The sequence below is a fragment of the Garra rufa genome, chromosome 10, assembly GCF_049309525.1.
Source record: "Garra rufa chromosome 10, GarRuf1.0, whole genome shotgun sequence".
Lineage (NCBI taxonomy): Eukaryota > Metazoa > Chordata > Actinopteri > Cypriniformes > Cyprinidae > Garra > Garra rufa.
Genome location: NC_133370.1, coordinates 47,704,942 through 47,731,122, shown reverse-complemented (window position 1 = coordinate 47,731,122; position 26,181 = coordinate 47,704,942). Strand labels below are relative to the sequence as shown.

At 33.5% G+C, this 26,181-nt stretch overlaps 1 protein-coding gene across 1 annotated transcript in view; it reads right to left on the bottom strand.

Annotated features, from left to right (window-relative positions):
- Nucleotides 1-18,524, bottom strand: part of LOC141344613 (adhesion G protein-coupled receptor L2-like) — a 92,269-nt gene extending 73,745 nt beyond the window's left edge. Inside the window, exon 1 of the mRNA XM_073849486.1 lies at nucleotides 18,047-18,524. The gene's annotated coding sequence lies outside the window, so the exon portion shown is untranslated. The remainder of the gene's footprint in view (nucleotides 1-18,046) is intronic.
- Between the last annotated feature and the right edge of the window lie 7,657 nt (nucleotides 18,525-26,181).

Below are 26,181 nucleotides of genomic sequence, written 5' to 3'. Positions count from 1 at the left end.
GTTCACGAAATGAAACCTCTTTGTAAAGAGTTATGAAAAATTTCCTAACATCTATTAAGAGTGAATAAGCGATGTATTACGTTTCACATTAACAACGAAGAGGCGCTCTTTCAAATGCACTTCAATTAATTTGCTCCTCTTCTTCCTTTTATAAACGGCAAAGAAAAGCATAACAAAAGTGCAGCCACTGCAGCTTCATTGGATTTATATCTATTGAAGTGAAATTCAAAAAGAAAGAAAATAACTTTCATGATAAATGGACAAAAGAAAAAGCCTCTGCTGGATGGCAAGACTCGAATTCATTTTCTGCTCCCAATCCTCCACTCCTGCGTTTCCCTCTTCTGTCCCCCAGAACACAATTCCTTCTTGTGTCTGCGCAGCCTCCCTTAGTTACCGGAGAGAGAAACAAGGCCATGCAGCGGGTCCCGGTCAAAAACAAATCATTCAATATTTCACAGTCATTAGTAGTATTATCTAAAAGAACTGTTTGGTTGTTAGCATAGCCTGTGGCAGCTCAGCAAAAGAGCATTGTAACCAACCATAGATGCAGAAAACTATTTTGCAAGCAAAAAAACAAGCAAACAGCACAAGCATCTTATTCATACATTTATAAGGCCGTACAGTGAATTGCATTTTAACCGTGATCTTGAGTTCTCCTTCTCTGTGATTTCTTGCATTGGTGGCGAGCCTTCAAATTTGTGGTTGCCAGATGTCACGAGAATAAATCCCCCAAATCAAAGCTTTTTTCTGCGTCCAACCTGGCAACTATGCATTAGGAAAAAATTGCTGAAAACACCAGCAAACATTTAAGTTGGAGTTTAGCGATCTGGTTTGAGATATTCTGCTCAAATAAAAGTCTAACAAGGCTAGTCGATTTACTTTTAAGCTGTCGTTTGCTAGGTCTAAATCTATAAGCAAATTTCAATTTGACGTTCTCTTGGTTTGTGATTGTGCAATAATGATGCATACACCTACATGGACGAAATGCAATAAATAAATAAATAAATAAATAGACAATAATCATGATTTTTTTTTACAATATCACCGTTTAGCCATTATCATGCAGCAGCCCTTAAGTTGAACGCAGATTATTCTTTCATACGAAAACTATGAATGTTTAAAGCATCACCTCATCTCCTGACCAGAGGCAAGTCTGTGTGACCAAGACTGATTAAACTAACTTGCAAAGTAATTAAAAATAAAACTTCAGTTTTTCAGATGAAGAAACGCATGGTGAAATCAAACCAAGCACCTGCATGCATCGCTTCAAGAGCTTATTCAGTTTCAGCAAAGCATGATGAGGATCTATTTTCTGGAGGACAAAAAACAACTAACTACCAACTAAATAAATAAAAAAACTGCCTGGGAGAACTTTTAATTAATATCACTTTGGAAGTGTGCAAAATAACATAAAAGTGTGTTAATGTGCATGTAACAATGATTAAAAACTGCTATGGATTTCTTTACTGCTTCTTCATATTAAATGTATATTTATTTTACATCGTATATTTACAAAATTATAAATATGATAATACGTAATTTTAAGTTGCAACCTCTTGATTACGCAATAGAGAAATTGTTAAGAAATAACAAAAAGAAAGCATAAAAATCCCACTTTAATTATTGGCCGATAACTACTGTACAAAACGCTAAATATCTGCCGATATATCGGCCTTTGCAATGCATCAGTCAAAAACCAATAATAGGTGGCCTTGATAAAGTAAAACCTACAGTTGAAGTCAAAAGTAATTTTACAAAAAAAAAAAAAAAAAAAAGATGGATCATACAAAATGCATGTTACTTTTTATTTAGTACTGACCTGAAAAAGATATTCTCCACAAGAGAAAATAATAGTTGAACTTATAAAAAAATTACCCTGTTCAAAAGTTTACATCCACTTGATTCTTAACCCTCAAAGACCGAGACAGCCGCCGGCGGCTAAAAATAACTATTGGTCTTAAATGTTTAATAACTTTTGAACCGCTAATCCAATTTGAATGCTTTAAAAAGTCTCGTAAAGTACAGAGTCTGCTCTTTTCAGTGATATCGCATTTGTCTCATTTGGATATTCAGAGGCTCCGTAGTAAGCGTGATTACGTCATCACATTTCCTCAGCACTGATTCGTCAGATGAAATCAACACGTTTTGGTCCTCTGAGCCAAACAGGAACGATTGTTGATGCTTAGTCCCACCCCTGTGCCCCGATTGGTTCAAACTGTCATCTATTCAACCAATAAACATAGGTTTTGGTCTTTTGAACCACCGATTAGTATGTTTCTTTGCAGATCTGAACAGATGCAAAGTGAAAGCAAAGTGCGTCTTGCGTGCATGAAAACAAACGCAAAATAACACATTTGCATGACAGCATTCTTTGAAAATGTACAGAAATACTCACGACAGAGCCCTTTGACATAAAACAAACCAAAAACAAGGATGAAACAACAGTAGATATCGGATAAAGCACTGGAATGTCGGTTTTCGGTCACTAGGCGATGTCCCGGTAAAATAGATTCCGACGCAGACTACAGCCAGCAGATCCATCTATTTGGTTGTTATATTATGTAACTAATTATTATATAGTTTTTAAAGATTATTTGTACTATTTTTTCGGTTGCACTCTGTATATTTCTCTCTCATTTTGTGTGTAGTTTGTGAATAATTTGGATTGTTTATTTATTTTTTTGTTGCACAAGACAGTTTGTGCATTTTTTCTTGTGCTACTTTCTACACTATTTGTGTTTATTGTTCATCTTTTGGATTAAGAATATATTTATGAAATAGTAAATTATTTTTTACTGTGTTTTGCTATTATTTAACACTGTTTCTGCAATGACTTTACTCCTGAAACGTTTTTGGATAGATCTATATTGTCAATAAACGAAATGGGCCTGTTTTTCACTGAAAAGCACCTAAATAATATTGTAATAATTGGCTATAACTTGCTTGGGGAATGTTATATATAGACAAAATTGTATTTGGAAGTGTAAAACACCTAAATACAAATTTTTAAAGAAAAAAATCTAAACTTCAGGAGTTTTTGTTTGAGTACACACAGTAAAAAACACCCAATTGTTGGTAGCGTTTTTTCCTAAAATTCTGGAAATTCACTAATTTTTAGAGAAAACAAAAGGAAATTTGTAATTTTAAATTAGCTAGACATAAAGTTCAAGTTCTTATGTTTATAATGATATATGACAATTGATGCTGACTGCTAGAATAGGTCTGAAAAAACAAAGAAATATACAGGTGCCTCAGGTGCCCCAAAAATGTTCTAGGTCTTTAAGGGTTAAAGGGATGGTTCGGAGTGGAATTGACTTCATTGCTATGCACTCTGAAGCCCATGTAAATACCCCATCCGAAGTTTTTTTTTACCTTAGTCGAACATTTATGGAGATACTAGAGTTTTTCGAATTGCTTGTTACAGGAGTGAATGGTAAAAGTGATGTATCTCGTAAATTGCACCACTAGACGTGCAAGTAATCTTACCAAACTTGTACAGTAGTGTAAATAGGTTATGTACTCACAAAACGCTGCATCAGAACATTTGTAAGTCCACCATGAGTGTTTTAAAAACACGTTTTACCCGAGAACTACTAGTCTCAAAAACTACAAGTCGACGTCACTTCCCTGGTTTCCCACAGCTGTGTTTTTGTTTAGTGATAGTTGTTCATGAGTACCTCGTTTATCCTGAACAGTTAAACGGTCCGCTGTTCTTCAGAAAAGTCCTTTAGTTCCCATGGATTTTTTGTTTTTTCAGCATTTTGCGAACTGATGTTTCAGAAAGAAAAACGATTCACCACGAACCGGGGGTGTAAACTTTTGAAATTTGAAGATCAGGGTAAATTTGACTTATTTTATCTCTCTCTCATATATATATATATATATATATATATATATATATATATATATATATATACACACATACACATACATACACATACACACACATATAATATTTAGGGAAAATAAGAAAAAAACACATCCTCATTCTGTTCAAAAGTTTTCACCCCTGGCTCTTAATGCATGGTTTTTCCTTCTGGAGCATCAGTGAGTGTTTGAACCTTCTGTAACAGTTGCATATGATTCCCTCAGTTGTCCTCAGTGTGAAAAGATGGATCTCAAAATCATACAGTCATTGTTGGAAAGAGTTCAAATACACAAAAATGCTGAAAAACCAAAGAATTTGTGGGACCTGAAGGACTTTTCTGAAGAACGGCAGGCAGTTTAACTGTTCAGGACAAACAAGGGACTCATGGAAAAACTATCACTAAACAAAAAACACAGCTGTGGATCGTTCAGGTATAAAACACAGTATTAATAATCAAGTGTATGTAAACTTTTGAACGGGGTCAATTTTAAAAACTCTGTATATGTGAAACATCTTATTCAGGTCAGTACTAAATCAAAAACAGCATGCATTTTATGTGATCCCTCTTATTTTAGTTAAATACTAAACATTTTGAAGATTCTGAAAGGTGTATGTAAACTTTTGACTTCAACTGTAGCTTCCTTCAATCACAGGTGTCAGCTGTATTCTTATTTAATCATCACAACACACTAACCAAGAAACAGTTCTCGACTGCAACAGTAAATAAGGGAAGTGACCATAATAAGACCAGATTTATTTGGGAAAAAAAAAAGAGAACAGAATATGAAAGGGTTGTTTTCTACAACACAAGAACATGTCAATACAACGCATCTGTAACTATAATCCAGAAATTGTTTTTGGATTCCAAGTATGCTGAATGTTACTGTACACAACCACAAGCGTTAAAGCGATCTCTGATTGTAGTGCAACAAACCTCAATGTACTATTTTTATGACTTCCACCATTAGCAAATAGCTCAAAGCTTGGAGCACTCTTAAGAGCTCATGATTTCCATAATTAAAACCCTGAGCAATCAGCAATCACGCTCCCGCTCGCCTCGCTGATCAACACTCGCTTTAGCATCGCATCTATAGCGGGACGGTCATGCCTCCTTATTCACACGCCTGTTTAAAATGGAACAAATCAGCGCCAATCAAGAGGGAGGGAATGAATTAAACACCGCAGCCATGTGGCCGTCCGCATCTGCTCTTCATGTTCACATACATAAAGAAACAGAGGGCACCTTTGATTTCCGCATCAATTTAGGGCAATGGAAAAGCATAAGTGGTAAATAAATATCTGATTAAAAACAAAAACGTCACAATGAAAGCACAAAATGCAGCATATCTTGTTCTAGAGAATGATTATCGCCAGGCACAAATGTTGCAACATATGCATTTTTGAAGTGCTTTTCTTTTTTTAATTCATGGCCTAACTGCATTTTTTTTTTTCCTCAGAAGGGTTGATTAAGGTCCTTCTCACGGCCATTAGTAGCGAGACGATGATTCATAAGCGTTTGGCACAGCACTTCAAGACACCGCCATAAAATAACGCAGCATGTGTTAACACATCAACCTGTGTGACTCCACATGTGCTTTCCACTTAGAGAGTGATAAAGAAAGAAGATTGCATTACATTTATGTCAACAACGATGATATGCTCTGGCCATTTTTACTCGATGTGGATTAATCTGACAGCATGTGTTGTTTTTGACAACCATCTTAGATTTAGTCTTGTGCTGCGTCCCAATTCGCATACTATCCGTCCTAAATAGTATTCGAAAATAGAATTAGTATGTCCCAAATCGTAGTATGTTTAAAAAAGTATTCCAAAGATTCCCGGATGGTCTACTACTTAATTTCGGAATTGGAAGTGCGGATCAATGCACACTCTAACGGCTAATATTGCCCACAACACATTGCGCGGTGAACGAGGATTCGATTAGAACTACAAACACGCATAAAAAGTGTTAAAAAACTACGAACATGGAGGATATGCGCGACCAACGGACAGGTAGAGAAAGGGGTTTGAGTGATAAATAATCAATGTGTTACCTGATAAAAAATACATTTATTTAATGTTATCCGTGTTATATTTCATGTGCAGCAACATTATGAACTTTTATAATGATAGGGTTGGTCATTAACGTTTAAATGCATAATTTTGCAAACACAAGAGGAGAGTTCTCGGCATGAAAGACTCGTGAAAGAAAGTGCCTCTTCATTTCTCTCTCTAATACGGTAGGAAAATAAATGAAACAAAATGTAGATAATGTTAACTGTGATGATTGACAGGGCAGTTTAAACAGTGACAGGATTCAGGTAACTAAGCAACAGAGCGTCCGTTAAAGAAGCAGTTATGACGAAGTAGTATGTCCCAAAGCTTGCCTACTATTCTGCTACATACTCAAAAGTATGTACTTTTTCTTCAAAAAAAAAAAAAAAAAAAAAGAGTACATACTTTTAGTGCACAGTATAAGTAGGCGAATTGGGACGCAGCATTAGTCTTTTGGACTAAAATGCTTATTAGTTTTAGTCAAATTTTAGTCACTTCTAAATGTGATAGTTTTAGTCCAATTTTAGTCGACGAAAAGTCAAAAAGGTTTTAGTCAAGTTTTAGTCAAAAAAAGGGGGAAAAGTCTTTTAACAAATTAATGTAGGTCAGTAAGTATTTTGCTGTTGGGTAGTCTCAGCCTCAGACGTTGGCTAAACTGATGCACATGGTACACTTAACTGGAAACACTTCAGGAATGTCGAAGTCGTCATCCGATTAGTTGAATTTGATCGGATTTCCAGTTGACGCGAGTGTCGCATTTATTTTCAGTCCTCCGGGAAACAAAGCGCCGGCTGATTTACTCTTGTGTTTGCTAAGAGGTGCTTATGCAGACGCCATTGTTGTTATACACTTTTGCAACGTTCGCAAACAAATTACTGACTTGCTGCTTGTTGTCCCTCTTCTTATTTAACTTTCAATGCCGGTTATTTCGGTGACTGACTTGTTGCACGCCAGTCTGTTGTTGTGGGGGCATTTCCACGCCCCGAAACGTGACACTGAACAAAACGAACTGTGATTGGTTGTTTGACATGTCAGTCAAACGGCCTTATGGGCGGGCCTTGGCCAATTAAAGCTGCCATGAATTCCAGACCTTCAGCCGTCAGCCTGAAGGTCTGGCTACGCGAGACTAGCTGTTTGGTAGTGTGTGAGTTTTCGTTGACGAGACGAGAATAGACAAATGTTAAGTTAAGATACATTTACAGCAGGAAATATACAAAATATCTAAATGGAACATGATCTTTACTTAATATCCTAATGATTTTTGGCATAAAAGAAAAATTGAGCATTTTGACCCATACAATGCATGTGCTGTGCTTTTGTGTAAAAGTGTTTTTCTGTTCATTGAAATGTCTGTGATGGAATGCCTATTCTATATTTATTTTATACTTATAAGCTACACATTCACATAGTGTATTGAGAACTTATAAACGTGTGTAATTCACACAATACAAGCTATTAGTTTGTTTTATGTTTAGCTGATTAGTACACTGTTAGGACAGAAACAAGTATAAAGGGTTTATTAGACAAAAATAAGACAACAACCAAAAAAGGCCTTATAAATAGCTTGTAATGGCATACAAGTCCATAACTAGTCGCTTACAAATGCAGTTATTAGTCATTAATTACTGTCTTATTCCTGATCCTTAAAATAAAGTGTTATCTCTTCTAAATCATAATAAAATCATATGAACAACATTCTTCAAAATGTTATTTTATGTTTGACAGCAGAAAGAAACAACTGGAGGGTCAGCAAATGATGTCAAAATATTTATATTTGGTCGAACTATCCCTTTAATGGTAAATATATATATATATATATATATATATATATATATATATATATATGTGTGTGTGTGTGTGTGTGTGTGTGTGTGACCCTGGACCACAAAACCAGTCTTAAGTCGCTGGGGTATATTTGTAGCAATAGCCAAAAATACATTGCATGGGTCAAAATTTTTAATTTTTCTTTTATGCCAAAAATCATTAAGAAATTAAGCAAAGATCATGTTCCATGAAGATTTTTTGTAAAATTCCTACTTTAAACATATCAAAATGTAATTTTTGATTTGTAATATGCATTAAGAACCTAATTTGGACAACTTTAAAGGTGATTTTCTCAGTATTTTTGATTTTTTTGCATCCTCAGATTTCTGATTTCAAATAGATGTATCTCAGCCAAATATTGTCCTATCCTAATAAACCATACATCAATAGAAAGCTCATTTATTGAGCTTTCATATGATGTATAAATCTCAGTTTTGTCAAATTTTACCTTATGACTGGTTTTGTGGTCCATGGTCACATATACATTATATATATATATTTATTTATTTGGAAAAAAAAAACTGAAATCGTATGATGAGGAAAAAAATATCATGACAACATTTTTGGCTATAACTCGCCTAATGCGCACAGCTCTACTTTTACTTCTGCTTCAAGAAAACATTGCAAAACCAGTCAAGTCAGGTCACTGTTATGTATATAGCACTTTTTACAATACAGATTGTTTTAAAGCAGCTTGGAAATCGTGTGTCGACAGAACCCAAACTCCATCTGTGACAATAGAGTGGAATGAAATGGAAAATGAAGAAAAAAAAATACAAAACAATGCAGACCACTACTATCCTGACCAACACACACACACAATACATACAACATTTCCTGTCTATATCTGCGTGTGCTTCCTCTCAGCTCTGACATAATCAAATTAATTAGAAATTCCCACAGAGGGGCACAAATATATTATCGCTCTGGCCTCTGAAGAGCCTGTGGTCTCTCTCTATGTTAATGCAGGCGTTTGTTGTGGCGCAGGAGCCCGGGGCCGCCGGAGAGTCTCACAGGTCAATGCTAATCCCTGATAGATGGAGCTACAAGACCTTTAACCATTCATCAACCTCGCGTCCGCAGCTCCAACACAGAGCACTTCATACAGAACAGAAAGCCTCTCGCTGCCATCCATCACTCAAAGCTGGCAGCTCCAGCAGGGTGTGTTTAAAACACTCTTCTCCCAAACACTGCTAATGCGTCCCGTTCACCAACACAGCGCTAAGGACTCACGCTAGGTAACCTAACACACAGTGTCTTTGTGCATGACTTCAAAACTCTAGATTATATGACGAAGGTAAAGAGTTAAAAACATTAGCCAACGCTTGGTTTTACACTTATGTTTCTCTACAATCCCCCAAGCTCATTTCACTAACATGGTTTATTAATATTCACAGATATCTGTATGAATTGCCGTGTTAGCGCCACTGAAGCGTACATTGTAACAAAAGGTTTTAAGCATGTACAGCATGTACGCTTATTGTACTGTACTGAAAAGATTAAAGATGACTATTTAGATTATATAAGTTTTGTTCGTTTCTTTTTACCAGTCATGCATTATTTCATAAGAAAGAAAGAAAGAAAGAAAGAAAGAAAGAAAGAAAGAAAGAAAGAAAGAAAGAAAGAAAGAAAGAAAGAAAGAAAGAAAGAGATAAGTGATTATGTCTACGTTTTTGGAGAATAAAATGTCAAAATTTGGTTGAAATAATGTTGCATTGTCATTCAGTGTAACACAATATTTATGTAAAAATTCAAACAACATTCTTATTCTGACTTGTGCATATTAAAAGATATAAAATAAGGGAGTATATTAAATTTTATTGTGTTTTAAATGATTAAAATAATCGTACTGACAAATGGGAAAAACCTAGAATAATGGCATATTTAAAAAATGTAGAATTACAACTAATTTGTAGTTTTGAATATGTCATAAATAGATTTTTGTTGTTAATACACCTAAGAAGATTGTTACACTGAATGGCATTTTAGTGGGTGTCTTCTGTAAATTATGGGAAAATTTGTGATATTTATTTTTTGCTCAGAAAAACAAAATCAAAAATGCAACTAAATTAAAGAGAAAACTTCAGTATTTTTTTTTTTTTTTTTTTGGAAAAACAACGATTTAAAGCACTATTACACTTGTTGTTTTACGCTTAAACCTTTTTCGTCTTCATCAAATTACAAAAAAAATCAAATCAAAGAAATGTCACTATAATACTTTGAAATATAAAATATTATGTGTAAAATGTAAAGGCATATTGCATAATATTTTAAATTTATAACAATAGCAAATAATTATTAACATATACACACATATGTGACCCTGGACCACAAAACCAGTCATAAGGTTAAATTTTACAAAACTGAGATATATACATCATATGAAAGCTCAATAAATAAGCTTTCTATTGATGTATAGTTTGTTAGGATAGGACAATATTTGCAGAGATACATCTATTTGAAAATCTGGAATCTGAGGGTGCAAAAAAATCAAAATACTGAGAAAATCACCTTTAAAGTTGTCCAAATTAAGTTCTTAACAATGCATATTACTAATCAAAAATTACATTTTGATAGGTTTACAGTAGGAATTTTACAAAAAAATTTAATGTAACATGATCTTTACTTAATTTCCTAATTATTTTTGACATAAAAGAAAAATCAATAATTTTGACCCATACAATGTATTTTTGGCTATTGCTACAAATATACCCCAGCGACTTAAGACTGGTTTTGTGGTCCAGGGTCACATATATATACACGCACATATATATATATATATATATATATATATATATATATATATATATATAAAATGTATATATCAACAGTACAATTAAAACACTAATGCTGTTTTTTTTTCTAAGCGTTAAACTGCAAAGAAATTCCTCTTTTAAAATGTTTGTGAAATGCTTGTTGACAACAATTCATAAACCATTCTCATTGCAACTTTGTGAAGGAGTTTGGTGCATGTTGCATTTATTATTTCATTTTATTTCTCAAATAAACATTGTAAGCAACTCAGACACAAAGATGGACGCATAGTTTGTGTGGAGAAACATTTAGTGTCAACGAGTTATTAACAGCGGCTCATGTGAAAAAACCACAGCGCTGTGCGTCAGATTACATATTTATATCACATCACATCACATATAACCACACTAAAGCATATTGTGTTTTTAGGAATTGTTAGAATTAACAAAGTTATCAGCCAACTGGTAAATGAGACCGTTTCATACACTCGCCAACGCTGATTTTACTCACATTTGCCGCTTGGCGAGTGTTCATTTTAGTCCCTGCATTCATCCGTTAGAACTTCCATCCAAATTTTATTTTTTATAAATAAATGTGCCATTCAAAATCATACATTTCAATTGAGTGTCTTTCCAAAAGTCCAAACAAGAGTATTACTTACAAATCCAGCTCATAAAAGAAAAGCCTCATCCAACTCATCAAACACATCCACACACCACCATCGTCTCTCTTCAGCTTGCTTTTTCTTCTCCTACATTTCTCCCATCTGTTTTCACACAGATTATCCAATGAGAAACGCTTCTACAGGAACATACACTTTTTCCTCTCCAGCATTTTAGCCTGCATTAGTGAATCGATGAGTGACGATGGCCATGCAAACAGTTTGTGTTTTCAGAGGAATCTCTGGCATTCCAGCGGGACGCTTTACCAGCTGAACTACAGCGAGGGGAATGCGGTGGACACTGGCGCTTTTTCTTTCTTTCTTTCTTTCTTTCTTTTTTTAATTGAATCTTTTGTACGAACACTAAGAAATCTGACCTGTAGAGATTTGTTCTGCCTTTGCAATACAAAGCAGTTTAATAACCAAGACAATAGAGGTTTTGACAGAGCTGTCTTTATAAACACTATTTTAATGGCCTTTGTTGTTGGATGATCAATAGTTCTCATCATTGTCACTCAAAAAGCTCTGTTTTTAAGCTTTTAGAAATCTACAGAAAGACTTTTGCAATTTAACTTTTTTAAATTGAAGCTAAATGATTGCAGAAGTATTTGCACAGTCAAAGTAAGATTTTTTTTTAAGAGAGGACACATTTAAACACCATTAGTATAATCAATTATACATATTAATATCTGACCCTGGACCACAAAACCAGTCATTAGAATGCATTTTGAAATAAACTGATATAACTGAACAAATAAGCTTTCCATTGATGTACGATTTGTTAGGATAGGACATTATTTGGCTGAAATAATGCCATTTGAAAATCTGGAACAGGAGGATGCAAATATTGAAAAAAAAAATCACCTTTCTATCTTCAATGAACATCTTTACTTAATATCAATTATTTTGACCCATGCATTGTTGGCTATTGCTACAAATAAACCCCAGCCATGCTGCTACTTCTGACTGGTTTTGTTGTCCAGGTTACATTTTAAGCTTAAAATTTAGGAAAAGAGAGAGGCAACATTTTGGAAAGAAGCTATGCTGAGCTCAGCTGTCTGTGTGTAATTAAAACAATCAGATGTGAGCATAACGGCCAAAAAAATCCTCGTTCACATACATCCACCTTCAGCCTCACGCCTACGAAACCAGAGATTGAAAAACTCCTGCCAAAAGCATCAGCGCAATAAAAGAGAAGATGGAGCAAATACAAATTAGATTATATCTGGAAAATATTGTCAGCACATACACAATGCAATTGGACTTGAGTGTAAATATTGAATTACAAAAACACAATTGTATGTCTAGATATTATAACGGCATGAACTTACATATTGCAAATGCTAGTATGCATATTTTATTTTTTTGCATAAAGTTACTTTATGCGCCAGTGTCTTCTAATCATGCAAATTTAACCACACAATTACAGCTTAGCATTTCTTGACCTCCTCTAATTTTTTTTTTTTGCTCATTAGGGTCTAAGCATTCTCCATAATGTGTGCCATCTCATATACTTTGACTTGGAAATATTACATTTTATTAATGCAAATGAAAAACCACAACATCCCAATATAGATTAAACATAATGGCAAATATTCTTATATTTTTGTACATTTACAAAGCATTAAATGCTATACAAATCCAAAATGTAAGATAATCTGAACTTGTAAGGTTTCTTTAGGTTATGTTCGTATTTCAGTTGTCATTTACTGTCATCTCCGCTTCAGCGGCTATTACACAGCATAGATTAAACACTAAAAAATATGACATAATAATGCAATTCAATAAAAACAAACATTTTATGAAATTTAACTTTAAAATTCAACTAAATTTTGTACATGGGTCAAAGACGAAAAAGGGGTTATGCATAAAAACAATTGTGCAATACTGCTTTAAATACTCAAAAGTTTCCTGTTTAAATTAATTGCATTTTGGTTTTGGTTTTTTCTGAGCAAAAAAATAAATATCATACTTTTTCTCTAATTTACTGAAGACACCCATTAAAATGCCATTCAGTGTAACAATCTTGTCAGGCGTATTTACAACAAAAATCAATTTATGACATATTAAAAGACAAATTACTTTCACCTCGAATACTAATTACTTGTAATTATAAATTTTTTTTAATTTGCCGCTATCCTAGATTTCGCCCATTTGTCTGTAAAAATTTTTTTTTACTCACAATAAAAAAAATTCAGAATAAGCATGTTGTTTGAATTTTCACATAAATATTGTTACACTGAATGACAATGTAACATTTTGACACTTTAATCTCAAAAAACTTATTTGAAACCTTTACACTTTACTTAATTAATGTGTTTTCTATGGACGTAAAATCACTTTTGTACATTTCTTGGATGGACATCTTGTTTTTGACCCACATACAATTCTAAAAAAAAAACTTTAAATGCATTTGTGATAAAACTCGTTTCTCTATCCGTCATTTAGACTAATGCATACAGTCCTGGATTTCTTTTGCATGGTTGCAATTTGTCCTCTCATATACTTCCTAACATGTTACTGATTAACCTGAACCAATTGTAATTTTAGTAAGAGAAAATATTTTAGACAATGTGTTACTAAAAATGAATGCAACTGTGCCTTTAGCCATTCTACAAAGTATTATTAGCATCAACACTCAGGAAAAAAGGCACAATAGCTGTCACTATGGGGGGTATCCTTTTCAAATGGTACAAATGTGTATCTATTTAACTCTTAATGTTGTATATTGGTCTCTTAAAGGCACACAGTAGTACCCATTGAGACAGTTTTGTACCTTTTCTATCATGATAGTAAACTATAATATCACATTTTAGGATTATTTCTGTACGACAACACGTAAGTTTAAGCAGCGAGACTTTCTAGGGCAGCAGAAATGAGATACGCCAAGCACTCGAGCATCCAGATCAATTCCTTAGCAAACTAGAGATCAATCTCAATTCATCGACTAGAGTTGGGAATTTAAGGAGTGAAACAAATGTAAAGCCGCATCCGGGAAACGATTAATTACTGAAGGCAATCAAAGGTTGTTGTGAACACATGTACGAGGGCAGGACTCACAAAGTTGGGTCAAGAAATCCTCCTTCGCACATTTGTCAATTCATAACACTAATGATCGTAAGTAATATTCTATGGCAGCAGTTCACGCTGATGTAATAAGAGAAGCATTAAAAAATGATCAGCATTCCTTATGCATGAAGTGCATCAGCTGAATTTTTCCACTGCAAAACATTGAACTTTTCCAGATGCATCGCTCCTCGTCGTTCCTCGTCGCAGACGGCTCCATACCATTTTTTCCACCAAATCCGAGCGCTAACCTCTTTCTGCCTTTCGCCCCAAGTTCTTGAGCCATTATTGCTTTCGACAGACAAAGTCTTTTGGCGGATGGAGTCGGTAAATAGAGGTAAAAGAAACCAGCGGTGTAATCCGATATAGCTCAATGCTCTTTTCAATGCAGTTTTCTTCTGAACGGCCATGTTCAAAGCATGCATATACGCATACTGGCATTCTTTAGCATTATTTCGACAGGACACTGCAACGGGACGGGATCAAGAAAAGGACCACAAGCCGGGACTTGAACAAAGTGCAACGTGTGGGAGAAATACCCACACTGCTATCAACTCTGACAACAGCTTCCTTTCAGAAAATCCACTTTACACCTTCAGCGTAACACCTTCGATGTGTGCCACAACTCATTACGTGTGTTACAGAGCATGATCACGATCAAAACGTCTAATCAATAGACTAATCATCCCGGTGGATTGCCGAAAGGGAATCAATTAGGTCAACCGCTGCTATTAAAACTGTCAATACAAATAAAAATGTACAAATTTATCAGATCATTGTTATCGGCTTAGAATTACGAAAACAACATGGTAATGGTAAGCAAAGTTTCCACCAAATATGTGACCCTGGACCACAAAACCAGTCATAAGTTTACATTTGACAAAACTGAGATTTATACATCATATGAAAGCTCAATAAATAAGCTTTCTATTGATGTATGGTTTGTTAGGATAGGACAATATTTGGCTGAGATACATCTATTTGAAATCAGAAATCTGAGGATGCAAAAAAATCAAAAAGACTGAGAAAATCACCTTTAAAGTTGTCCAAATTAGGTTCTTAACAATGCATATTACTAATCAAAAATTACATTTTGATATGTTTACAGAAGGAATTTTACAAAAAATCTTCATGGAACATGAACTTTACTTAATTTCCTAAAATTTCCCTTAATTTTTGGCATAAAAGAAAATTTTTGATTTTTGACCCATGCAATGTATTTTTGGCTATTGCTACAAATATACCCCAGCGACTTAAGACTGGTTTTGTGGTCCAGGGTCACATATTGTTACTACTATACATGACCCTGAACAACAAAACCAGACACTGAATAACAAAAAGCTGGATAAATAAGCTTTCAATTGGACAATATTTGGCTGAGATACATCTATTTGAAAATCTGCAATCTGAGGGTGCAAACAAAATCCAAATATTGAGGAAATCACCTTTAGAGTTGCTCAAATGAAGTTCTTAGCAATGCATATAATAAATCAAAAATTACTTTTTGATATATTTATGGTAGGAAAAGTACAAAATATCTTCATGGAACATGAAGATGATTTTTGGCATAAAAGAAACATGCAATGTATTTTTGGCTATTGCTAGAAATATACCAGTGAGTATAAAGTTCTTTATTATCTTATTTATACTGCTTAATTGCTTATATTTTCACAAATTGTACTATATTATCTGCTAAAAGGCAACTATAAAATGAGGATATTACAAACATTAACATCTTGATTTTCTGTAAAGATGCTTAAAAATAATGTGCAATGTGAAACCTGCAAGACAAGGAAATTTGACTTGACTGGTGAAAAGTGTGGTTGCAGTATAATTTGTACTTTTAACAGCTCTGAAAGTAACCTGCAATTTAATTTTTCAACCACAAATCATGATACAGCGGCCAAAGATCCTTTTGTGAATATTTGAGAATCCACAAACGACAATAAAATAGCTTACAAATGAAAACCTTCCTTGAAGTCTGGAAGATCTGGATTCTATACACAACCTCAAAGACATTTTGACTAGGATTTCTTTTCCACTGGTAAAACAATGATTAAGCAACTAGAAAAAAATACAATTAATTACATTTGGAAGTTAACTAATTTATTCAATGAAAAAGAAAACCAGACTGGATCACTGTACACACTTGCATTTTTCTTTGGCTCCCCAAAGTACCATTTCTTGAAACATATTTAAATCTAAAGAATCTTTATCCACTATAAAGAACCTATTTGTGGAATGGAAGATGTGAAGTTCCTATAGATGTCCAAGGTTCTTCATGGAGCCATAGATGCCAACAAAGAACCTCTCTTTTTTTTTTAAGAGTGTATAAATGACAAAACAGTAAGTTTCAAAGATCTAAGACTTGAACTGTGTGCCTCAGTTTAGCCATACTTTGGAAGGGGGTGTTGGTAGTGATGCTGGTGGCTCAAGTTTTTAGCAATTGAGATTCAACCACTTTGTTATGTAAATGCATGCTTGGAAACGAAGTGCTAGAAATCACAGGCAGTTGATGTGAGCTGAGATGGCACTTCCTCTAAAGACGTGCACAACAAATGGAGCGCGCCACAACTGCGCATTTGTTCATGCGAGTTCACTCTCTGCATTCAAATGAGTGAGCACTAAACAATGACTCATAATACACATCTAAGGGTGACCATTTCATACATTTCAAATGTAAACCGTGAGGTTTCCGCGTGAATTAGTCCTTTATTTATTTATTTACGCATATATCTTCAGGTTATCCGCATACTTGCCAAATTAATTCAAACGCCTTCATGTTCAGTTCTTTTCGTATTCATTCGTGCTTGTGTCACGTCGTTGTACGTGAGAGCTTGCTTTCAGGTTTATTTCGCTCTGCTCCATTTTACCGTTTTTGAACGTCCTTGTGTGAACACCAAATCCGAGTTCAATTTTGACAACCTTGTTGATATTTAACATCCAAACTAAAGATTTCATTTTTAAAGTAAAGTAACATACCGAGGCAAAATGTGATAATGCCAACTAATCTTTGCATTTGATTGTGTTCTTGCTTGTACGTGGCACACCATCAATTGCTCTGCATAGATTCAAATGACAAACTAGTGCTGCAAGAGTGTGTTTTTCATGAGCAACTGTGACATGAGCAGCTCATAGCACGCTTAATAATGCATGTGCAGTAAAATGATCTTAATTTAGCTGCTGTGCATGGACCTCCAAAAAGGCAAAACAAAATCAACCGAAAAAGAAAAAAAAAGCCATTTTATTGAAAAAAAAGGGCTTGTCCCAAAACATCCCATTGTAATGTCAAATAAAGAGTTTATAATTTCCCCTATATATGTGGAAAAAGAAAGTGTGCTTTTGTTTGTTGAAGCTATAGTTTGAAAAACTATACTGTCTCTCATAGTGTTTTTGCCCCATAAATTTTGGTTTTATTGCACAGGTCTCTATATTTCTCCTATAGAGATAATTCCATGACAGATAAGCATGATGTATTGCCTCCTACGAAAATCACATCTGGCCCTCATCCTGTGCTTTTTAAAGAAGAAAAAAACGTCTTTCTAAGATGAACGGCCCCGTTTTGAACATTACTGAAACAATGCACGCACAATTAGGTGACCCTGCATGCTTTCAAGCCCTTAAATTAAATCTTTAAAAAGTATTTTGTGAGACCTGGTGTTTTCTTTAAAAGCCCTGCAGTTTCACTGCTTGCTGTCCCAGTGTTTTAACACCCGAATGGAGACTGTGGATGTGTTGAAATGCATGAAAAAACACCCCACGGTATTCGGACGTGTAGTGCGTAAAATGGAGATATGGATAATGTGAATGATACTCACAGATTGAGGAATAGTCCCAGCAGGTCTATTGACGCAATAAAAAGCGAGGGTTTATAAGTCACCTCTAAATCAGCGCACAAAGACTTTCATCGTGCGCTCAGGTAGATCTCAGATCCGCGCAGTCCACAAAACCACATTAGGCCTAGGAATATGGAAAGCTGAGAAAAGCGAACAGCCGGTTCACATTTAAAAGGAGCATTTCGTCGTTTTCAGCAGCCGGAGTTGTCCCGCTCCATGCAACACTCGCTTTCGGGCAGAGCGCAATGAATGCCCGTTTAAATCAAAGCCACGCGCCTTTGGACGTCGCGATGGCCCGACCGGTTTACCTCTGGACGGCCGTTTGCACAACCGGGACGGGACTAGCCCCACACTCAGTTGAAAGAGTGCGCTTTTCAAAAAAACTTAAGGAAATTCCACTCGTTTCGTACTGCGGAAAGTGAACCTCGATCCAGGAGCAGAAAGACGGCTTGCGCGTCGAGCCGGCTGCGTGTCTCACTGCAGAGGCGCGCTGCAAAACCCGGGCTGGAGTTCTCGCTGGTGGACGCGGAGCGGAGCGGCACCTGGCCTACAAAGTCAAACCCCATTCGAGGGGCCATAAACCTCATGGAAGTCTCTCCTCTCAACAACTGTTCAAACACTGCCAAAAGTTTGCCGTGGGATGGTGATATAAATTAGTACTTCCTCCAAAACACTACTCTGTGTACAGAGCCACACTGAGATACTTCTTTATATACAGTCAGTGGCGGTTAGATTACTTACACATTGTAATCCGTTACTGATTACAAATTACATGGTGGAAATTGTAGCTCGTAACAAAATCTGTTAGATTATACATATTAGGTGATGTATCCTGACTACCTTTTGATTAAGAAAATATGTTGCATTCCCTGTTATTATCATCATAAAGTGTATTAAACATTACAGTATGCCAAGGCTTCACAAACTAGGAAAAGTAACTGTAATTTTTAGCATTTTAAAATGTAATATAATCTAATTAAAAGCACTTTTTGGATAACGGATTACGTAAACCAGATTACATGATACACATTTTTATATATATTTCTTATTGTATCTATGGTATCGTCTAAATACACTGCAAAAAATGTTTTCTTACTAAGATTTTTGTCTTGTTTCCAGCCAAAATATCTAAAAATTCCTAAATCAAGAAGGATTTTCTATAGACGAGTAAAAATTAAAGTCTTATTTTCTGAAAAAACAAGTCAAAATTAGTGTGTTTTTGCTTGAAACAAGCAAAATAATCTGCCAATGGGGTAAGAAAAATAATCTTGTTTTCAGTTTGAAATAAGATTTTTTTTTTCTTACCCCATTGGCAGATTATTTAGCTTGTTCTAAGAAAAAATAACTTCATTTTGGCTTGGTTTTTTTTTCTGAAAACAAGACAATAATTTTTACTCGTCAAGAAAATCCTTCTTGATTTAGAAATTTTTTGATATTTTGGCTGGAAACAAGACAAAAAATCTAAGTGTATGTTTTATCTTCTGTACTGCTTTAAAAAATAATACTCTATGTATATATATTGACCTATTTTAATATATTTTTTTTAATTTTAGTTATTTTCATTTTAATTTTTAGATATGTTTTTGTCAGTTTTAGTAGCTTTTGGTTTTTATGTCTACGTAATTTAGTGTTGTCAAACGATTAATCATGATTAATTGCATCTAAAATGAAAGTTGTTGCTTACATAATATATGTGTGTACGGCTGTGTACAAATAATATTCTGTAAATAAATAACATTGGAAAAAATCTTAGTATTTTTCAAAATAAAAAAGGTATATATACTTCCAAAAATATATATGTATGTGAGTGTATTTATACGTACATAATAAATATACACAGCATACACACATATATTATGTAAACAAAAACTTTTATTTTGGATGTGATTAATCGTTTGACAGCTCTAATGTAATTTAATTTAATTTTAATTGTTTTAATGCATCAAGTTAAACTAAATCAGTCAGGGATTTCTTACTTAGATTTTTTTGTCTTGTTTCCAGTCAAAATATCTAAAAATTCTTCAGTCAAGAAGGATTTTCTAGACGAGCAAAAATTATTTTCTTGTTATCAGAAAAAAAATGTCAAAATTAGTCGGAATTAAGTGTGTTTTTGCTTGAAACAAGCAAAATAATTTGCCAGTGGGGTAAGAAAAATTATCTTGCTTTCTGTTTGAAATAAAACTCACTTTATTTTGACTTGTTTTTTTATGAAAACAAGAAATTATTTTTACTTGTCTAGAAAATCCTTGTTGATTAAAAAAAAAGAAGATATTTTGGCTGGAAACAAGACAGAAAAGCATTTTTTTTTTCAGTGCAGTATTACTTTTTAAACTTTGTAGTATATTTATAATATTTATAAACAGTTATTAGAAACACATTACAACTATGTAACAACTGTAGTAACAGCAAATGAAACTTTATTTTATTTTTTAATACAACGAATGCAAGTTTGTGAGCCATTTTTCCTAACAAACACCCCATGTTGTCAGCTAAATGCTCAAACATTAACATCTAAAAGGACTTATTAATTACAAAGTATTATTCACATCAGTCCAACTAAAGTTTATGAGCTCTTTAAAAAAAATGCACTTTTGCACTTTTTACAATATAATGAAGTGACAAGCATGCTTTCTATATGTATTAGTTGAATCATGGTTGATGAGCACAAACTACACTCTTAAAAATAAAGGTGCTTCACAATCCCATAGAAGAACCTTTTTTGTCTAAAATGGTTTCATAATGAACCTTTAACATCTGAAGAACCTTTCTGTTTCACAAAAGGTTCTTTGTGGTGAAAGAAGGTTCTTCCGATTATAAAAAGGTAAGAAAGAGATGCTTCTTTGCGGAACCAAAAATGGTTCTTCTAAGGCATCGCTGTGAAGAACCATTTAAAGCAGCTTTATTTTTAAGAGTGCATTTGACATTCCAGTTATACTGTCACACATTCATCCCACTGTCCTTTCGATTCGAGCTGAAAAATGAGCTGCCTGATTTCTCTTAGATTAAGGAGGAAATTCAGGACAAATCCTTGCGGCTGATGAATGAGGTTTGAGAAGAGTCAGATCAGCAGGAAGTGGGAGCGGAACGGCAGAGATGAATGAATCAGGCAGACTCAGTGGTAACTTGAGCCGCATGCAGTCATCTCAACACTTCACCCAACAAAAAAATGTTTGTCCAGCCATTTGTTCCCAGTGGTGTCAGTAGTATCTCCCCTGAGTGATTCCTCTGGGGCCCCGGCCCGCCTCAGGATAGCCGAGGGAACAAATGACATGTGCTGCAACGATAGTCTGTTTTTTGAAAAATAACAGCCTGCGACTCCCGCTCCGACAAGAATTCCTCCGAAAAAAAAAAATCAGGAACAGTTTTCATTTTGAGAAATGAAACCCAATCTTAGCTGTGAAGACAGTATGAGAAAAGTAAAGAGATTTGTTTCCAATACACCCTCTTCATTTCCTCGCCATCTGAAGATTTGCTACTGCGCTTACATAAATACAACACGTTTTGCACTGCTTCCAAAAAAAGATTAATTTCCATCTTTTTTTGTCATCACAAGAACATAGGTCAGTCGGATCTCTTACATGTGGCATCAATATTAATAATATTTTAAAAAAAGGAAAGGAGGCACACAAGGGAAGCAATGAATTTGGGTCAGATTCACAAGGTGCAAAGCGACTGGATTAGTAGTGTGCTCTTCTGTATTAATAGGCATCATTTTACATCATAAAGAAGAGCAGGATAAATGAAAACAGGTGTTGCAATTTGAGCAATATAACAATGTTTAAGCAGTAGGTCAAACAAATTGAAGAAAATGCAAAGAGATGCTGATATTCATTCTGTTTCGTTTTCTTGTGTAATGTGTGTAATGCAAACTCTTGTTTGCATGATATATGAATTATCTATTATTTAAAAAAATACATTTTGTATTTACTGTAATGTACTTTACAGCTGCACAATTACAACATCTGAAAAAAAAACTAAATTATATTCTGGTAATAGCATAAAATGCAGCATATAAGCAAATTAATTATCAGTATCAGTATGAAATGCATGCACCTTTTTCATATTTCTTTTTTCTGTTAAACAAATGAATGCACAATAAATGTATAAATGTGATTAACTGTAAGGTCAACCAATATAGTAAAAAAAAAATTATATTTCAATCCAAGAAAATAAATTAATATTTGTCACAATTGAAGAAAAACTTTATTTTTGTTGTGCACATTTGAACATATAAAACATTTGAAGTCAGACTGAAAGTTGAAACTAAATTTAAAAACTATATTTTATTGAGCTGAAAATTCATAATAAATGACATTTTAAGATATATTCAAACAGTTATTTTAAATAGTAAAAATATTTCAACATTTTACTGTTTTTGCTGTGCTTTGGATCAAATAAATGCAAGCTTGGTGAGCAGAAGAGACTTCTTTAAAAAACATTAAAAATACTGTTACGTTTCAAAAACCTATAAATAATATGGTATTAAAATAACTGGTAGTGTATATTTAAAAAATATAATTATTTATTTTTAAAAGCATTTACACGTTGCCCTTCACATCATTTATACGTTGCCCTTCACATATTTCAATCCAAGAAAATACATTCACATTTGTCACATTTGAAGAAAAACCTTGTTTGTTGTCTTACATAACCTTCATAACCTTCATATAACACAGGTTTTATCAAGGTTAAATGAAACTAAAAAGATTTTAAAAATTCAGTTTCAAATAAAAAAATATATATATTTCAGTTATCTTTTAGTCATAAAATAAATAAATAAACATTTTTTAAAAATTCCTGCATTTGGGTTCCCATTCATCTGTGACTGCATTGACAATTAGACATTTTTTAACAGTTGTTTTAATGGTAAAGATTTAAAATAATAATAATTAAGATGTGTGCATTAAAAAAAACCCTGAAAAAATAGAGGACTTCTAACAACGTGGCACATTCATATAAAATATCATATAAAATCTTATTTGTCACTGCGAAAATTATTGGTTTTATTATAGTAAAAATGTACTAACTATGATTTTTTGGAGTATTGATTACCATTTGTATATAACCACAACTTTACTACAAATACCATGGTTAAACAATAAAAAATTTACATTGGAAACTTTTGCAAAAGTAAATATTTTCTAAAGCAATTTCAGTCTTTAGTGAAAACTTCATTGCATTTTCAGGGGGAAAAAATGCCATCAAATTAAACGTAAAAATTAAGTGTGAAATTGAATTGAATAATATGGTTAGGGAAAATTAATGCATTCAGATTCAATGACAAATTCAATTTAAGTTAAAATAAGTTAGGAATGCAGTTGAATTGACTTAGGAAAATTAAGTTGATGAAATGTAATTAAGTTGAAAAAACTTTAAAATTAAAAAACTAAAAAATTTAAGTTGATCCAACTGTTCACTTATACAGTTGAAATAGAGTTATTCTAATGTAAATATTAGGACATATAAAACATTTGAAATCACACTGTAAAAAGTTAAATCAACTTTAGTCAGTTCACCTCACAAGTTAAATCTACTTATTTTTATTGTAATAAGTTAAAATGACTTGTAGTTTTAAGCAGATTTAACTTAAAATTTTAAGGCAGCTGCTGAACTTTTTATTAAATTTATTCCTGTGATCAAAGCTACATTTTCAACATCATTGCTTCAGTCTTCAGTGTCCTGAAGCAATCCAGATCCTTCAGAAATCATCCTAATATACTGATTTGCTGCTCAAGAAACCTAGAAAATTTAAGCTGATCCAACTGTTCACTTATGCAGCTGAATTAGAGTTACTCTAATGTAAATATTAGGATTGAATGAACTTAAATTATGTAAGTGGGATTGACCTAGGAAAATTAAGTTGATAAAACGTAATAAATTAAGTTGAAAAAACGAAACATTTTTAGGTGTTATCAACTGAAGTTTTGACTTTTTACAGTGTGATTGGTGTAGCAAAACCATTATAAATTTGTGATTACCATGTTTTCTTGTTTTGTTTATTTGTAGTAAAACTATGGTTAATTTTTGTAAGGGCAACACCCTGTCGAATAAAAGAAATTCACTGATACTACATATGTATATATATGCATTTGAGTTGAGCTGCAGAAGAATTCCAGCAGGCAAATATCTAATGTTTTCCATTCACATGCACAGACTTCAATGTTCTCATCTGCCTCTTCTTTGTAGTCTCTCCATTCCTACATGTGTTTCCCTTTTAGACATATTGTTCTCTATGTTGGGAAAACCTCAAAAAGAACTGAGAACTTTTCAGAAAGTGTCACACCGCTAATAAGAGAGCGCTGGAGAAGAAAACTGCGGCAAAATATATCTGTGGTAAATGAGTCACTGGTTAGATGGGGTAAAAAAAAGATGCACTGTTGTGCAGATGACTCTCCATCAAGACTTTTTTTTTTGTAATGAAACACATTTCGGTGCCTTTTAATGGGAGACAAAGCACATGGCATGCACTCCACCCACAAACTAGCTTTCATAACCCACTTCTGAAATCGCATTCTTTGCTGCTGAAGTCGACTCTATCCTTCACCCGCTGCTCATATGTCTATAAGAGGCTGAAAACACTGATGCTGCGTTCAACTCTAAGTAAACCAGACAGCGAGTGATCCTTTCTCAATCGCTGAAGTATTAGTGTCCACGACACTTTAGAGTGCAGACATAGATTTGTGCTCATATTTTCACTTGAAACAGACCTGAAAAGAGTCCTTGAACAGATTATAGGGCTCTCATGAAAATGAAAGAGCACAGGTGCTAGAGTTTTCTTGAAGAAATTAGTTAAAAGTTAATTTTGTGGTGAAGTGTAATTTCTACATTAAGTAACTGAGTTCATGCAAGAATGAAAAAAGAGTAAATTTAAGCTTGTAGAATTCAAAACTTGAACTTTTACATATATAAAATATTATTAAACCATTGTAAATCACAACTAATAGGCACCTCCATCCACATTTGCATTTACAATGTACACAACTGTAAGACTGTAAGGTAAATAAAAGTTAAAACTAAATTAAAAAATGATCATTTGTTGAGCTGTTTTCAACATACACTACCATTCAAAGGATTTGAATAGATTTTTAATGTTTTTTAAAGAAGACTTTCTGCTCACCAAGCCTGCATTTATTTGATCCAAAGTACAGCAAATGCAGTAAAATTTTGAAAAAATTTTAATATTTAAAATAACTGTTTTCTATTTTAATATATTTTAAAATGTAATTTATTTCTGTGACCAAAGCTAAATTTTCAGCATCATTGCTCCAGTCTTCAGTGTCACATGATTCATCAGAAATCATTCTAATATACTGATTTGCTGTTCAAGAAACATTTATTATTTATTAATATATTTTTGTCATATTTTTTTCTCGTTTTTTTTATCAAAAGTGATGATAAAGACATTTATAATGTTACAAAAGGTTTCTATTTCAAATAAATGCTGTTCTTCTGAACTTTCATTTTATCAAAAAAAAAAAAAAATTATTTAGCTGTTTTCAATATAATAATAATAATAATATACATGCTTTAATAGAATTTTTTTAGTGCTTAGATGTTTGAGTTAAGTTTACAAACTGTGGTTAAGTAAACTTAAAATAATTAAGTAGAAATGACTCATCAAACTCTAACTGCATGTTAAATTGACTTATTTCCTTTGCTAATTGTACTTAAATTAGTTAAGTAGATTTTACTTAATTCCATACTTAAATTAACTTACTGCAAAAACTTGTCAAATAAAAATGAAGTAAATTCACTTATTGTTTTTTTCAGTGTGGGTCATTCTGCAATTTAGGGTATGTGTATTATATTAAAACTAAAAACTAAACTAAACTGTTTGCACTGTAAAACAGTTAATAGTAAGACACACCAACTTGCAATATCAAGCAGCAAGACAAGCTGTGTTGTACAGCTAAAAATAGCTGGACGCGGATGAGACCAGAAGCCAGACCCATAAAAATTACAAATGGCCATGACTGCTCTTTGGGGGAAAATAAGGTGGATAATGTCCAGGTTAATGCTAAAAGAGCTATTCTGTACTGTCTTAATGGATTAAATGAGCTAGATTTATAGTCTACTCAAATATACTTGGGCTGTATTTTAGTCCCCTACAGTTTCTA